Source organism: Delphinus delphis, chromosome 4, assembly GCF_949987515.2.
Source record: "Delphinus delphis chromosome 4, mDelDel1.2, whole genome shotgun sequence".
NCBI classification, from domain to species: Eukaryota; Metazoa; Chordata; class Mammalia; order Artiodactyla; family Delphinidae; genus Delphinus; species Delphinus delphis.
Window position 1 is genome coordinate 46,029,717 of NC_082686.1, and position 13,987 is coordinate 46,043,703.

The window sequence follows — 13,987 nt, forward strand, 5'->3', positions numbered from 1 at the left end:
GATGTGAGCAAAACTGTTGTATGCCACTTCTGGGTTTGTCCTTAAAAGGAAGGGCTGTGTTCTTCCCTGGTCTTTTCTCCATTGGCTGGGATACAGATGTAAGAGCAGGAAGTGGAGCAGTTATTTTGAACCCAAAATGGAATCTGTGTTGAGAGTAGATGTCAGGGCTACTACCTCTGGACAGTTATATCGAAGAGAATAAACTTCAATCTTGTTTTAGCCACTACATTTTGGGGTCTTTTTGTTTCAGACATTTAACTCTAACCTAAAAAAAATCCGTGGATGGTTTCCTGTTTGAGAATAAGCTATAGCCTAACATAGTAATACAGGGGATTTATATATATCACACTAAATAGTTAATTGATTCTCCTCCCTTCCAACCCTAACTGAAAGAGGATAAGAAAAAAAACAGAAGGCTGTAAGTATAATCCCCTTCTGAGAGAATAAATTGAGCAGAACCTACTGAAGACAATTAATGATATAGTGAAGCCACCACAGATAGGATGAGTAAAATCTGCCATTCCACGACGTGGATTTGATGTTCCACATTTATCAGTTACTGTGCGCTAAGGCTATGAGTCTCTATTCCTAGTAACCAGACGTGCTGGTATGGAGGCTTCCAATAATTAAATCGAATTCCCAGGAACTGCTGAGGTCTAATAAGAGACAGTTGCTGGCAATATTTACATAAATTTTGTGACAAAATAAATTTAATGTAGTGTCAATCAGTTAAGTCACTGACATGGAAATAATTTACCCTGATACAGTTCTTTAAATTTGTATATCACAGGGGCTTCCCTGGTGGCGCAGTGGTTGAGGATCTGCCTGCCAATGCAGGGGACACGGGTTCGAGCCCTAGTCTGGGAAGATCCCACGTGCTGCGGAGCAACTAGGCCCGTGAGCCACAACTACTGAGCCTGCGCGTCTGGAGCTTGTGCTCCGCAACAAGAGAGGCCACGACAGTGAGAGGCCCGCACACTGCAATGAATAGTGGCCCCCGCTCGCCGCAACTAGAGAAAGCCCTCGCACAGAAACGAAGACCCAACACAGCCAAAAAAAAATTTAATAAATTAAAAAAAAAATTTGTACATCATGAAATGTGGCTCTTTTGTAAGGAACTGATAAAAGATCTGATCCATCAACACCAACAAACGTGTAATACTCGTGTATATACACTAGAGGGCACTCACCTTCTACTATTTTCTATTTGAGCAACATTTACCATAATGGCTTTCAAACAAGTGTATAGAAGAATCACCTTGGGAATCTTATTTGAAAAGTATACCCTTAGTTTGTGAAGGAGCCTGTGAATCTGCATTTTAGTAAGAGGCTATAAGGGAGCATGGTTAAGAGGATGGCTCGTGAAGCCTGACTGCCAGCGTTTGAAACCTGGCTTTGCCACTTACGAACTTGGACAATTATTTAACCTCTCTGTGCCTCGGTTTCCTCATCCATCAGATGAAGTTAAAAACAGCACCTACCTCTTAGGGTTGTTGTAATGATTAAAAGAGTTAACGTAGAACATACAGCCTAATGTCTGGCAATAAATATTCACTCTATTATTAGAAGTTTTTTTTGGTTTTGTTTTTGGTTTGTTTTGTTTCATTTGGTTGGTTGTTTTGGTTTAAACAAAGAGTTTTATTTGGGCAGACCTGGGGACCGGGAGGGCCTGCACATGAAAGAAGGTGTTGGGCCTCTTGGTGGTGAAGCATGGCTTGTGCTGACAATGCAGGACCTGGTGGGGCAGCCGGAAGTTGATCTTGGAGTCATGGAATTGCTTGACTGATGGTGGGGGACACCTGCTGGCTGTGATCTCCTCCACCTTCATGATCTGGATCGAGTGGGCCCAGGCGCGGGGCCAGGTGCCCACGTCGTGGTCTGCAGGGCTCAGGAGGGGACAGGGTGAATTGTACACCCCCCCAAACCTCCCATCATGTGTGGGGGAGGTGGGCACTTGGGGACCTGGTGGTCACAGCATCTGGTCCCAGCAGGCACTGACTACCAGGGGTGTAGACCCTCCAAATTCACTTTGAGAGGCATGACCGCAGCCCCCAAAGGCAACGAGATCCACTTGCTGGTAGCACCTCTGTTTAAATTGTTGCTATATGAAACAGCAGTTCTTGGGGCTAGGGCCTTAGAAGTGTTTAATAAAGATGCTCATTGATTTTGTTTCAAAGAGACTTGAGAACCATGCCTGAGAAACACAGGACACTTTTTAAAAGAAAAAAGAAGATATTTTCAACATTCTACCCAGCTGGGCTGAGACTTCAGGCTTTAACCTCTGCTAGAGTGAAAACGGAATGGCAGGAACCAAAGGTACAGGGTGGAGAACGGAGCAGGATGAAGCTGGTCTTCGTATGTTTTTCCAGAGAGTTTGTATTTTATTCAGAAGTCAGTGGAAATTCATCTAAGACATTGAGGCAGAAGATGGCATAATCAGGCTGATATTTGAGATAGATCACTCTGCAAGTGGAGTGGGGGATGGAGAGTGAGTGGTGATGCTGAGGCAGGTAGATAGGGGAGCTCAGGTAGATGCAGAGCTGCTACTTTTCCATCCTACGGAATGGTCTCCAGAAAGCATTACAATTATTTACATTAGTGATTCCAGTATTAATAATTTGAAGCTTATGAATGCTTTCTTCTTAGTTCAAAATAGAGTGGAGTTTGTAATGAAGCACTCTGCCCCAACCCTACCCTATGATTTATACACAGTATAGAGTATACAGTACCTGGCAGGCATCCTTCCTAGGGTTTTTTTTTTTTTTTAATTTATTTATTTATGGCTGTGTTGGGTCTTCATTTCTGTGCAAGGGCTTTCTCTAGTTGTGGCAAGCAGGGGCCACTCTTCATCGCACGTGCGGGCTCAGTAGTTGTGGCTCACAGGCCCAGTTGCTCCGCGGCATGTGGGATCTTCCCAGACCAGGGCTCGAACCCATGTCCCCTGCATTGGCAGGCAGATTCTCAACCACTGAGTCACCAGGGAAGCCCCTCCCTAGGTTTTGAGGCAGTCACCAACTGCCTCACAACACCAGAGGCTGTAAAAGGGGTACATTCTGCACCCTGACTGGTGATACTGTAGAGGTTGGGGTAGATTTCCAGTAGCCATGGCAGCTTTGAAGTGTCTGACCCAAAAGGTTTAAAATAAACTTCAGTTCTGCTCTATCACTTCCCCAGCCAGAATGGGAGGAGCTGCCAGTGGGGTGGGAGGAGTGTAGGAGGAGGGGAAGGCTGAAGTCCCACTCTCCTTATTGGCTTTACCTAAAATTCACCAACACTGTTCTGCTGCCGTCAAATTAGCAGAGTCAACAGGGCTAGGGAAAATAGCTACATGAGTCTTTTCTCTAGTTCCTGAGGAGGGGCTATAAACGATTTTAGGAGAAAAGAATCCATCCCTGGAGCCCTCTCTGACAGGATCAGTTCCTACTTGTGCACTCGGCCAAGCCTTATATATCACCCACATACCTAGTCACTAAATTCCTTAGAAACATATCTGTTTCTAAGTCTCTGAAAACACGCAAAATGTAAATAGATAAAACAGCTCTTCTCTCTGTTGTTCAGATTGCAGAATCATAGGTTATTATCTTAGACTGCTTAGAGCTAGAAAGAACCTAATCCAATGGTTTTCAAATTTGTTTTAGTATCAGATCCCTTCAAATGAAATCCTGTCAAGTTCAATTAATATGTTCAATTAATTGAACATCAATATGTGAACAGAAAGCAGAGCTACTTCTATTTCTATCTGGGCAATGCCTCTCTCTGTGTTTGTCACACCTCCAGCACCCTACTGTGTGAATTAATTCTTTGAACACCTGGGACTTAGAGGAGCAAAGTCTGATTTGGAGCAAAGTCACGATTAAACAATTTCTTCCATTTTACAGAGGACAAATATGAGTCCCAGAGAGTTAGTAATTCTTTGAGTAGAGTGTAAAATCAACAGGGGGATGCATAGAAATAAAATCAAAGGTTATTGTTCAAATGCATGATAGAGAAGAGTTTGGAAAGGATTTTCTTAATGGTTTCTTCAGAGTTGGATCAATGAGTCAAGAAAAACATGATAAATTGCAATGTGTGAGGGGCAAGAAGAAGGTTTAATTTAAATCTAGAGAAGGATTTCAATAGAAAGAGATGCAAACTTTGGAACTTTGAAATCTCTGGCCCAGAATTTGTTCAATGTGGCAAAGCTGCATACCTGTCTACAGAGAATCAAAGCCAGCTTTTAATTAAAGTCCTGCATTGTGGTGGAGACCTTCAGCCCTATCAGCCATTAGTCATCATCATCCTTGGCATTATCAAATATCCATTACAGGTCTTTACAAGTTGAACCCAGAGGTCCTTTTTCCACTGGACATGGTTTGTGCAGATCAATAGTTTAGACAGACAACAACATGGTAATTTCCTGAAGATTCGTAGGAGAAAAACTACTCAGTTCCAACCTTTCTTGCCTTTGTTTCTGCATTCAAAATCAAACTCAAAACTTGCCTGGTCCAGGAAGTGTCTACCCACCTGACTTGGTTCATTACTGTGCTCAGCAACTTCCGTTTTTAACTTACCTTGCTGAACCTCTGTTCCTCACCTGTAAAGTAGAGATAATAAGAAAGATTTCTTACTGTGCTTATATGAATAAATGGAAATAAAATACATTAGCCATTTAGCACAGTGCCTGGCACATAGTAATTATATTAAAACTGTTAGTTTCAGCATGAATATCTGATAAACCAAGGTCAAATTAATAAAAATTAGAAGAGGTTAAATTTCTCTTTAGGTATCTTCCCATCTTTTCACTTAGAATCCACTCTAATTTCTGGGCTCTGTTATTTTTTATTTTTTCTCTTTTCCCCTTTCTTTCTTTTTATTCTGGAATAACAATGATCAACTTTCATTAGTGTAGAGGTTAATTGATGATAGGAATCAAAGTAGAGAATAAATTAGATACCCTATTCAATACTGTAGTTTGCCTTTAGTTACAAAATTTTTAGAATTTCATTCCCTTAGACAGCAGAGGTGTTTGTTTCCCATGCCTCTTTCATCTCTAAATGGTTAGAGAACATCTGTTTTTTTTTTTTTTTAGAACATCTGTTTTTAGTTAATACATTCTATAGTGTTGGACAAGGTAAGTATCTCTGGAAATAAGCCTGAGGTCAATCCAGACCAGCTGAAATTAACCCACACTATTCAAGTGGAAATTCTAGAACTGAAAAGTTCAATAGGCGAAATGAAAAATTCAATGTATAGGCTTAACAACAGATTGAATATTTCAGAAGAAAGGGTTATTGAACTTGAAGACAAATCAATAGAAATTATTCAACCTGAATAACAGAAAAGTGAATAATAAGAAAGAACAGCGAAAGAAGTTCCATGCGGGAAGTTGATAGCAATACACGCCTACCTAAGAAATAAGAAAAATCTCAGATAACCAACCTAAACATACACTTAAAAGAACTAAAAAAGAAGGACAAACAAAACTCAGTTGAGAATATGTTTCCTTTAAATCCAAAGATTACCACAGAATTCACCACTGTAACAGAATAAAGGAGAAAAGTCATAAGATCAACTAAACAGGTGATGATAAAGATATTTGACCAACTTCAACATTTATTCATGGTTTAAAAAAAACTCCTTAGCAGAAACTAACACAACATTGTAAAGCAGCTATACTCCAATAAAAATTAATTTAAGAAAAGAAACTCTTTGGTATAGCCACAATGGGAAATAATTCAGCACTTCCTTATAAACCTAAACATGAAAACACCATATGACCCAGCAATTTGCACTCATGGACATTTATCCCAGAGAAGTGAAACTTATGTTCACACAAAAATCTATACGTAAATTTTCATAGGAGTTTTATTCATAATAGCCCCAAACTGAAACAACCCAGATGTCCTTCAATAGGTGAATGTTTAAACAAAGTGGGATATATCCTTACTATGGAAAACTATTCAGCAGTAAAAAGGAATGAACTCTTTTTATGTCAAAAAACTTGGATGAATCTCCAGGGAATTATGCTGAGTGAAAAAAATCAATTCCTAAAGATTGCATACTACATCATCTATTTGATTTATATAAAATGTTAAAAATTTTTTTTTTTAGAAATAAGGAACAGATTAGTGCCTACCAGGAGTTAGGAATAGTAGGCAGCGAGAGGAAAGAAATGTGCTTATAAAAGGGCAACATGAGGAATCCTTATGGTGATGGAAACGTTCTGTATCTTGACTATGGTCAACTTACACATGAGATAAAATTGTATAGAACTAAATACACATGAGTATAAGTAAAGCCAGAGAAGTCTGAATAAGATTGTTGGATTGTAATGTCAAGGTCTTCACTGTAACATTACACTGTATCTCCGCAAGATGGCACCACTGGAAGAACCTGGGTAAATGGTACAGACTCTCTCTATTATGTCTTACAACTGCATGTTAATCTACAAATTATCTCAAAATAAAAGGTGTACTTTAAAAAACCACTCCTAACAACCTAGTAATAGATGGGGACTTCCAAATCTGATCAAAAGTAGTTCTAAAAAGCATATAACAAATCTTATACTTCTTGGGAAAATATTGAAAGCTTTTCTTTAATATCAAGAACAAGACAAATACCTGTTCTCCCCACTTTTATTCAGCACTGTATTAAAGGTTCTAGCTATGGAATAATGCAGAAAAATGAAATCGAAGTTATAGCACAGGAAAAGAACTAAAATTGTCATTATTCACAGGTCATATGGTTGCATATGTAAAATTCCAAAAGAATCTACAGTTAAATTTTTAGAATTAATAAGTGTACTGGCAAAGATACAGGAAAAGTCCACATACAAAAATTGTTTATATAGTATACAAAAATCAACTGTATACATTAGCCAAAAAACAACCCCAAAATATTTAAAATATGCCATTTAAAATAAAATTAAATTAAACACAAGAATAAATCTAACTAAAGACATGCAAGGCCTCTACACAGAAAATTACAAGCATTATTAAGAAAAATTAAGGAAGATCAGATAAATGAAAGAATACACCATAGATGTTTTAAATACCAGTATTATAAAGAGGTCAGCTTCCTGAATTGATCTATGGCGCAAGTGCAATACTGATCAAAATCCCAATGAGTTTTTGTTATTGTTGTTGAAATTAACAAGTGGTTATGTAATTTATATTGAAATGTAGAGAGGTAAGGAAAGCCAAATTGCTGTTAAAGAACACTATGGGGAAATTTGCTCTACTGAGAATTAGTTAACAGAACTATTAAATAATTTTAAAATATTAAAAAGTTATAGAAGTTAAAGGAGTGCAATACTGGTACAAAAATGGACCAAAAGACCACTGGAACAGGAGAGAAAATGAAAATGCAAAAACAGACAATGAATAGATAAACACGTAATTATGACAAAAGTGGAGCTGTAGAAAAGTGGGTAAATGATAGCCTTTTCAATAAATAGTGCTGGGTCAATGTATTAATTTTCTGTAGCTGACATAACAAATAACCACAAACTTAGTGGCTTAAAGCAACACAAATATATTATCTTACCGTTTTTTTGGTCAGCAGCCCAACACAGGTCTCACTAGGATAAAATCGAATATTGGCAGGACTGCACGTTCTTTTCTGGAGGCTCTAGGAGAGAACGCGTTTCCTCGCCGTTTCCAGGTTCCTAAAGCCACCCATGTTCCCCACTCTACGTTGGCTTGTGACCCCCTTCCTCCATCTTCAAGGCCAACAGTGTTGCCTCTCTCTGATTATTCTTCCCTAATTAAATCTCCCTTTGACCACAGCCTGGAAAGATTCTATTTTACAGATCCATTTGGTTAGGTTGGGTCCAGTCAGATAATAACCAGGATAAACTCCTCATCTCAGAGTCACATCTGCAAAGTCCCTTTTGCCATGGAAGGTAGCATATTATGAGGTTCCAGGGATCAGGAAAAGGGCATCTTTGTGGGGCCATTGTTCTGCTTACCACAGTCAACTAGATACCCTATGGAAAAAGTAAGAAACTTTCCTTTACCACTCACCAAACACAAAATCAATGACAGATGGGCTATAACTGGCTATAAATGTGAGAGTTTGAAAAATTAAAATTTTGGAAGAAAATATAGAAGAACATCTTCATGATATTGGGGTAGTGAAGGATTTCATGACCAGGACACAAAAAACACATAAGATTGAGAAATTGATCTAGATTAAGATTAAGAACTTCTTTTCATCAAAACATCCTATTAAAGAATGCAATGCAAGGCCACAGAGTGGGAGAAGATACGTGGAACACACATCGTCAATGAAGGGCTGCGTCACAGTCTGGGTTCCCCTGAAAGCAGAACCTGAAAAAAAGACTTGGGTACAGGAGCTTCTGGGGATCCACTGTGTGTGTGTGTTATGCTTCACAATAAAACAAGTTAACACCAATAACAACAAAGGTCTTAAATGAAATAGCTAACACTTATTAAATGCTTTCTATGTGCTAAACTCTGTTCTAAACATTTTATGTAAATCAACTCAGTTAATGCTTAAGACATGCCCAGAAGTAGATACCTTTATAATCCCTGTAAAGGAGGAAGCTGAGTCACAGTATAGTTAATGTCCTAAAGCTAGTAGGTGTGGTGTGTGATGGCAGAGATTGTTGTCTCTTTTGTTGACTGCTACATTCCCAGTGCCTCTTGATTGAGTAAAGACGCAAAGCAGGATTCAAACCCTGCTGCCTTTGGTAAAGCCTGCATTCTTAACATGGCACAGAACAGCTCATGTTATTCATTTAAAATCTCCTATTAGGGTTTCCCTGGTGGCGCAGTGGTTGAGAGTCCTCCTGCCGATGCAGAGGACACGGGTTCGTGCACCGGTCCGGGAAAATCCCACATGCCGCGGGGCGGCTGGGCCTGCGAGCCATGGCCGCTGAGCCTGCGCGTCCGGAGTCTGTGCTCCGCAACGGGAGAGACCACGACAGTGAGAGGGCCACGTACCGCCAAAAAAAATAAAATAAAATAAAATCTCCTATTCATGTCCAGATTGTAAGAATGAAGATAATAAAAGTATAGGGAAATTAAAATTAATGTTTTAATTTTAAAAATAGGTTTCTATTTTAAAAAATAAATTTTAAAATGTTATCCATTAGTCTAGATTTCTTAGAGGAAAGGGGGATGGGAAAAACTGATCTCGGAGAGTGAGCAGTGAGCGGTGCCTTGAAGCGAGATCTTAGCTCCCTGCCCAAGAACTGAACATGGGTAGCCTGGATGAAAACCAGGAATCCTAGCCACCAGTCCACCAGGGTCTAAAAGCTAAAAGCAAAATTCCCCTGGCCCTTGCCCCCATTGAAAAATGCATTTCTCAAGGAGGCAAACATGTAAAAACAGGTACATTATTAGAGGCGCAGCACAAGTGGGAGAGCACACGGAGGAACTGTTTAGTTAAGACAGAAGTAAGGCAGAGATACACACCCAGAGAGAAAGGGGTGTGGGCGTCCTCCCTAATGAAGAGGAGAACAATAAAGAGGTGTCTGACTCACTTATATAGGGCAGTTCCTCCAGGTCTTTTTTTTAACTTTGGCCAATTATCTGGTTTCTTTTCCCACACCTGACCTTCCCTAGGCACCTCCCCAACATGCGTGCACAACTTTTTTCCAAGATGGATTCCAGTCCAGAGGTCTATGGGGGGGCTTGGCATCACCTATTATGGGGTGGTGCCCCCTCCTTTTTTACCCCCAAGGAGCCTTTCTGCACATGTGCAGTGTCTCCCTTGCCCCAAGGACGGGAAATATGTGACCTATTGATCTTTCCTCAAACAGGGTTTAGCCTCTCTCTGTCCCCGCAGTGACTGTTATCTTAAAGTGTCCATAGTCCAGCTATTTACCCTGTCCCTGTTGTTTTTTTCCTATCTCGAAGTGCAAATGGGAGGCTGGTTGTAAATATCTAGCCTAGAGCCCACCTGCCTCCTTCCTTAGGAAAAGTTAACAGGAGGCTAGTTGCAAATGCCTAGCCTTGGAGTCCATCTATCTCCTGCCTCAAAAGCAAAGGCCTAAAGAATGTTTTAAAATACTTTTCTTCCCCACAAAATGTGTTTAAGATCATATTCCCATCATTGCCAGCCAGCATTTTAGCCCTTGCCAACGAACTTCACAGATCACAGAAACCCACCCTTCATAACGCTTCTCCCAACACCTGAGCCTAATCCCTGCATGACCCTCTCCCAGCTGAAAGACTTGTTCGTGTTGGCTGTTACTTTAGCAGTCACGTTTCCAGCCACTGAATCATATTAAGCTGAAATCAAAACCAAACACATATTCCTCTAAGAAACAGCCAAGGCTTTCATGCTAAATACCAAGCATTTCTCCCCAGCAGTCCAGGAGTTCTAGCACTTTAAGATGTTGACCAAGTATTGTCCAGACTACAGGTCACTGCTTAGAAGTTTTTGTTGCTGCTGCTGCTGTTGATGGTGGTGGTGATGCTGTGTGTGTGTGTTTTCAAAACCAATGTAGAAGAGTTCATGCAATAGTCTGCTTTCATTTTAAGAAAAATGATTACAGTATAATTTGTATAATAAAATCTCTTCTGAGAGATCACAATTTCCCTTCTGTTGGATGATGGCCAGGTTGTTTTGGGTGGGCAAGGGGAATATTCAAAAGTAGTATTCATGCTTTTTCAATGAAACATGCATTTAAATGAAACATGCATTTAAATGAACCACAAATCAACATGTCAGTTGAAGCTATGGAACTGGCTACTACAGTGACTTTATTTATTTTTTTTAATTTTAAAAAATTTTACATTGGAGTATAGTTGATTTACAATGTTGTGTTAGTTTCAGGTGTACTGCAAAGTGATTCAGTTATACATATACATGTATCTATTCTTTTTTGAGTTCGTTTCCCATTTAGGTTATTACAGAATATTGGGCAGAGTTCCCTGTGCTATACAGTAGGTCCTTGTTGGTTATCTGTTTTAAATATAGCAGTGTGTACATGTCAATCCCAAACTCCCAAGGTTTTGGTGCTTGTGATAATGTCTTCAGAGAAATTATGCAGTCTAAAACACTAATGTATTCCTACTCTTGTGTATTTAATTTTCTATGAAATGTATTTATGTGCATATCCATTAACATATCAATCACAATGCCTGCTTGTTGTTATTTCCTTGAGCCTATTAAAGTAAATGATTTATATTTTCCCTAGAAGTTCATATACAGTGTTTTTTTATTCACTCATAAAAACCATATTTATTTTGAAAGCTATAATTTCACATACTTATACTAGAATTATATATAATGAAGTCCCAGCCTGTAGGGAACAAGTTAGAAAATAAATAGGCACCTGAAGTAGAAAAAAAATAGGCATACCTGAAGAAACAAAGAACAAATTTCAAATATCTTATATTGTACACAGGATTATTTGCTATTTATCAAATTTTATATTTTGTTTAATATTTTTTCTTTTTTTTCCATAAAAAAGAGTCCACAGTATAGTTAATTTTTTTTGTTTGTTTTTTTCGGTACACCCACTATGGCTCACGGGGCCAGCCGCCCCACGGCATGTGGGATCTTCCCAGACCGGGGCACGAACCCATGTCCCCTGCATCGGCAGGCGGACTCTCAACCACTGCGCAACCAGGGAAGCCCTAGTTAAATGTGTTTTAAATGTTTGTATCCTTATAGGTCTTTTCATATTCTTACATAAATAAATCACAAAAGGAAAGTATTTATTTTAATACAATGAGATGATTGGCACATTAGAAAAAGCCTTGATTTTCGGAGTCAAACAGAGATGAGTTCAAAATTCAGACTTTGCTACTAATTAGCTGTGTGATTGTAGGTGGGTGACTTGACCTCTCTTAAACCTTGCTTTTTACCTCCCTAAGAAGGAATAACATCTGCTTTGCAGGGTTGTTGTAAAGGATTTTTATCCATCCATTTCAACATATAAGCATTTCTAAGTGCTACTACTTTATAACACAAATTTTTTTTTTTTAATTTGGGAGGAAACTTTAATGAAGAAAAAATTACGAGCAAAAGCAAGAGGCACGTAAATCTGTTTTTCCTCCAGAGACCATACATACTCCAGCAATGTGGATGAAATGTCCCCATTTTCAACCCTATATATTTATCCAAATCAGAGAGATAGATAGATAGATAGATAGATAGATAGATAGATAGATAGATGGATGGATTCAAGGTGCTCTTCTCCTTCCTACAGAGAGCTGTTTATTGAGGCAGCAAATATTTCTTGAGTGTCTAATCCATGCTGGGCACTATGCTTGGTGCTGGAGGCTGTGAACAAGACAACGAGTAGTAGTCATTCCACATGCTAATATAGGATATTAGTTAAGAGTTCTGATTACAAGAAACAGCTACCCTAGCAAATGTAAGCAAAAATGGGAATTTATTGGAAAGCTACTACTGGTAGAGTTAAACATCCAAACCCTGGATAGGGTAGGACCAGGAATTCATGGACCTTCCCCTTTGGGCAATGATGTCATTATGGTGACTCAGCCCCAACAAGTCCCAACCGCTGTGTCTTTCAGGTCAAGTTTCTGAAGAGAGAAACTCATTGGCTCAGCTTGGGTACAGTGTCTGTCCCTGGTCCAATCACCCATGGCCAGAATGGCCAGCTCATGTGGCTTGAACCTGCCCCAACATATCTGAGTCTTCCCAGAAACTGAAAGAGTTTGTGAGTAGAGCAGACACTCGTTAGTTTCTATATCTTGCAGCCCTAACATTTCAATAGGTTCAGGGTTATATTCAAAATATTTAACAACTGCTATGACCCAGGCAGTGACTTGTCCAACCAGTGCTGGTTGTAGCCTAGAAACAGGGTCCAGGAGGGTCCTTGCTGTGTCAGGCATTAACCCTGTATAACACAAATATTGAAATAAATAAAACTCCCCTTCATTCGGTTATGTTACAGTTCATCAATATCTCAAAAATGTGGCACCAGAATTAAATACAAATATGATAAAATGTTAAACAAAAAGCTCTTCAAGTCTTTGTTTGCCTTTATTACTATGTAGCACTGATCAGCTACTTTGGGAAGTGCTAGGTAAGTGTGTGTTGGACGGGTGGACCCTTCAAACAAGAGTCACTGCCAAGTTACAACAGGACTAGTTACCTCCTGTGATCTGGTCACTAAAATGGCTAATTGAAAACGGAATTGCAGCCATGAGACTTCAAAAGAGGCTCACCTCCACTATCCTTCACTGCAGCAAAAATAAGGTCTGGTCAGACCCAAATGAGACCAACAAAATCACCAATGTCAATTCCCAACAATGGATTGGGAAGCTGATCTAAGATGGGCTGCTCATCTGGAAACCTTTAACTGTCCAGTCCTGCGCTCAATGCTGGAAAAACACCTTGGCCTGTCTCAAGGGCAGGGATGGGGACATGGGCATGCAAAATGTACTCTCATTGTTCAAATGCCTGAGAAGGTAACCTGGATGAGAATTCTGCATTGGCTGCTCAGAAGATACCATGAATCTAAGAAGACTGATCACCACATGTATCACAGCCAGCACCCGAAGGTGAAGGGGAACATGTTTAAAAACAAGTGGATTCTCACGGAACACTTCCACAAGCTGAAAACAGACAAGCCCAGCAAGACGCAGCTTGCTGACCAGACTGAGGTCTAAGATCAAGGAAGCACTGTGAGAGCAACTCCAAGCCAAGCAGGAAGAGATCACGAGGAATGAGACCAACAACTAAAGCTCTCCATCTCTTGTCTGTACATAGCGGCCTCTGCAAATGTATAGATCCATCGTTCGATAAAACAAGGCTTTATCTGCCTGGGGTGGGAAAAGTGAATTGCATTTATTTTTCTGTCAGCTTTTGGATATGTTGAACATTCAACCAATTAAAAATCTGAGTCTTTTTCACATGAACTACTGTTCACTGAGAGCTCCCTCTCTGTTTATGGGCTATTGATTTACTGAATCAAAATATAGGATTTTACATTCATCTTTAGTTACATTTCATCCTATTAGCTTCAACCAATTTGATTGAACCTGTTGAGTTCTGTTGGCTG

General features: G+C 39.6%; 1 non-coding gene and 1 pseudogene across 1 annotated transcript; one reads left to right on the forward strand and one right to left on the reverse strand.

The window, feature by feature from the left end:
- Positions 1 to 2,005: 2,005 nt before the first annotated feature.
- On the reverse strand, positions 2,006 to 2,137 carry LOC132425149 (small nucleolar RNA SNORA68). The gene has a single exon (XR_009519350.1). It is a non-coding gene; the product is annotated as a small nucleolar RNA SNORA68 (small nucleolar RNA).
- On the forward strand, positions 2,039 to 13,595 carry LOC132424378 (large ribosomal subunit protein eL19-like; annotated as a pseudogene).
- Positions 13,596 to 13,987: the final 392 nt, after the last annotated feature.